We start from the raw sequence: 3,413 nt of genomic DNA, 5'->3' as shown, positions 1-3,413 counted from the left end.
TGCTCACCTACCTTGATTCCCGTGCACCATACCCGCCGACTCCTTGGACTCTGCTCACCTACCTTGATCCCTGTGCACCAGACCCTCCGACTCCATGGACTCTTCTCACCTACCTTGATTCCTGTGCGCCGACTCCTTGGACTCTGCTCACCTACCTTGATTCCTGTGCGCCAGACACTTGGACTCTGCTCACCTACCTTGATTCCTATGCAACGACTCCTTGGACTCTGCTCACCTACCTTGATTCCTGTGCGCCAGACCCACCAAGTCTTTGGACTCTGCTCACCTACCTTGATTCCTGTGCGCCAGACCCGCCAACTCTTTGGACTCTGCTCAACTACCTTGATTTCTGTGCGCCAGACCCGCCAACTCTTTGGACTCTGCTTACCTACTTTCATTCCTGTGTGCCAGACCCGCCGACTCTTATTTATATAGCGCCATCATATTCCACAGCACTGTACAATGTGTGTTATTATTATTTATATATCGCCATCCTATTCTGCAGCACTGTGCAATGTGTTTTATCATTATTTATATAGCGCCATCATACTCCGCAGTGCTGTACAATGTGTGTTGTTATTATTGATTTATATAGCACCATCATATACCGCCGCACTGTACAATGTGTTGTTAGTATTGTTGATTTTTATAGCGCCATCATATTCCGCAGCGCTGTACATTGTGTCTTATTATATAATGGAATTTAGGAACAACATTTTCATATTTCATGATCAGTTTTTTATGAGATTTAGGATTGTTTTTTCTCCATATTGTCAGTTTTCTTCTTTTGTGATTAATTAGTCTGAATTAATAACAGTTTTAATTAACAAGGGATATCAGCTGTTACCAAACCTAAGCAGTGTTTGTGCTTCTAGTGAAATACAGAAAATAATAAATGAAAACTAATAATACATTGAAATCTGCCCATGAAACGGAATTCATAGTCATTCGTGGTCACTGTTGGCAAACCAGAAACCAGAATTGTGACATCATCGGTGTCTGTGACATCATAGGTCTCTGCGACATCATTGGTGTCTGTGACATCATCGGTGTCTGTGACATCATCGGTATGTGCCTATAAAACTGCAAGCCGCTCCTCTTTCCCTTTAGTGCAGTTGGGCGCTCGACACTTCAAGGTGCTATTCCATAGCGAACTTAAAGTGTTGCTACCAACGATTTCAAACGGTTATGGAGAAGAAAAGCAAATCTAGCGCTGTGCAGGATTGCTGCCTTCTTTCTGGACTTCGGTGGAGTTTAAAGAGATGCTGCCCCAGAAAACTGAGAACATTCTGCAAAAGAGTAAGATCAGCTTTCACAAACGCTGTAAGGCGGACAAGGAGGAGAGACGAAAGCACGGAGCACTTGGCCAGTAGAGTCATACTCAAAAGAAAGAGAGAGAGTAGCAGTTCAGAGGAAGAAAGATACAAAGAAAGGAAGAGGAGGAGAGTAACTGCTAATGACAGAGATGATGGCATCAAAGATCTGGGGCAGCAGGGGGGGCAACAAGGACGTGAACACCTGAAGCAACGCATGCTGGTGAAGGGAAAGTTTCCCATCAAAAGACGCAGGAGTAAGGAGGAGAGTATTGTTCCTGCTAAAAGATTTAGGAGCCTTCTCCCCATGACAGTCTCCGGCTTCACCTTCCATTCTGTGCTGGGACAAGGAGCCTTTGGAAAGGTTGTTTTGGCTTCTGTCCCTACCAGGGACTCCCCGGTAGCGGTTAAGGTCATCAAAAAGAAAGCCATGAAGACTGAATACATAATAAGAGAGAGGAGGATTCTGGAGGTGGCTCGGAACAGCCCATTCCTGTGCCATGGATACGCAGCCTTCCAAACACAGAGATGCGCAGTCCTTCTCATGGAGTATATGGCTGGAGGGAGCCTCGAGTCATATCTGCGGAGGTTGGGCTCCTTCACCGAGACCGCCGCTGCCTTTTATGCAGCAGAAATGGTGTGCGGCATCCAGTTCCTCCACTCTCGGGGAATAATACATCGCGACTTGAAGCCGAGTAACGTCTTGCTTGATGGAGAGGCCCATGTAAAGCTCGGCGATTTTGGGTGTGTTGTAGAAAATATTTTCGGGACCGCACAGACCACAGGAATTTGCGGCACATTTGCCTACATGGCCCCAGAAGTACATCTCAAGCAAGCATATGGCGTTGCCGTGGACTGGTGGTCCTTCGGGGTGATGCTCTTCCGCATGCTGAACGGAGATTACCCTTTCTTTGCCGGCGATTGCAGGAGGACACATTTCCTTCATATCGTGCATGGCAACCCCCGCTATACCAAAAAGCTGAGCAAGAAAGGTCTGGACATCTTAAAGCATCTCCTGAAGAAGGACCCTCAGCGTCGCCTCGGGGTGAAAGGAGACATCAGGCGGCATTCGTTCTTTCAAAGCATCAAGTGGGACGACATAGAGAGCCGACGTGCAACTCCCCCGTACCGGCTGGAAGTAAGATCAGATCTCCACCAGAAGAAGCTCTGCAATATTCCATCAATTCTGCGGACCCCGGAGGACATTTCCTCTTCATCCAGTAAAAAGGACCTGTCTGGCTTTACCTTTGTAACCCCAGACTGGATGAATTGAAGGATGGACAGTGCCCCGGCCAAGTGACTCCCAAACTCTTGTTTCCAAAGACAATCCCAATAAATGAAGGAAACAAAACACACTTTTGGTTTTTGTATCTTCAATTCTATAGAACTCTGGATGGCTGTAAGTGGGTGTGACCTCACAATACAGTCCCTGCCTTTGTGACATCATACACCGTGACACCTTTCATATACTCTGAAACACGGAATATAACAAATAAAACTAAATTTCAAACATGTACTTTCTGCACCTCGCAATTAACACAATCCGGGCGATACTTCGGCCAGCTGACCGGCTCCGACACTCCAGAACGCCCCCAAAAAAGGCCAACACAAAATCTGCCCCAAAACAACGAATTCCGAGGCCAGAATAAATATTATTACCCCCCATGTCCGAGTCAGAAAATACCCCACAAATAAATAAATGCCCACAGTAACCTTTTCATTTCCAGCAACACAGCCACATCCTATGAGCTGGATTATCAATTATTAGATGGAGAAGATAAGTGACCTCTAGAGACCTGTCGCTATAATTACCATTTATTTACACATTATTACTACTTATATAGAGCCACCATATTCCGCAGTGCTTTACAATGTCTGTTAATATTATCATTTATATAGCGCCACCATATTCCGCAGCGTTTTACAATGTGTGTTATTATTATTATTGATTTATATAGTGCCACAATATTCAGCAGCGTTGTGCAGTGTGTTATTATTTATATAGCGCCATCATATTCCGCAGCGCTGTACAATGTGTGTTATTATTATTGATTTATATAGCGCTATCATACTCCGCTGTAAAATTTATTTTATTATTAT

General features: G+C 45.1%; 1 pseudogene; it reads left to right on the top strand.

Annotated features, from left to right (window-relative positions):
- Positions 1–1,620: 1,620 nt before the first annotated feature.
- LOC149284192 (protein kinase C delta type pseudogene) lies at positions 1,621–2,586 on the top strand (annotated as a pseudogene).
- Positions 2,587–3,413: the final 827 nt, after the last annotated feature.

This window comes from Sceloporus occidentalis, unplaced genomic scaffold (assembly GCF_023333645.1).
Source record: "Sceloporus occidentalis isolate IW3139 unplaced genomic scaffold, rSceOcc1.0.p SCAF_97, whole genome shotgun sequence".
Lineage (NCBI taxonomy): Eukaryota > Metazoa > Chordata > Lepidosauria > Squamata > Phrynosomatidae > Sceloporus > Sceloporus occidentalis.
This window is presented reverse-complemented; position numbering and strand designations above follow the sequence as displayed.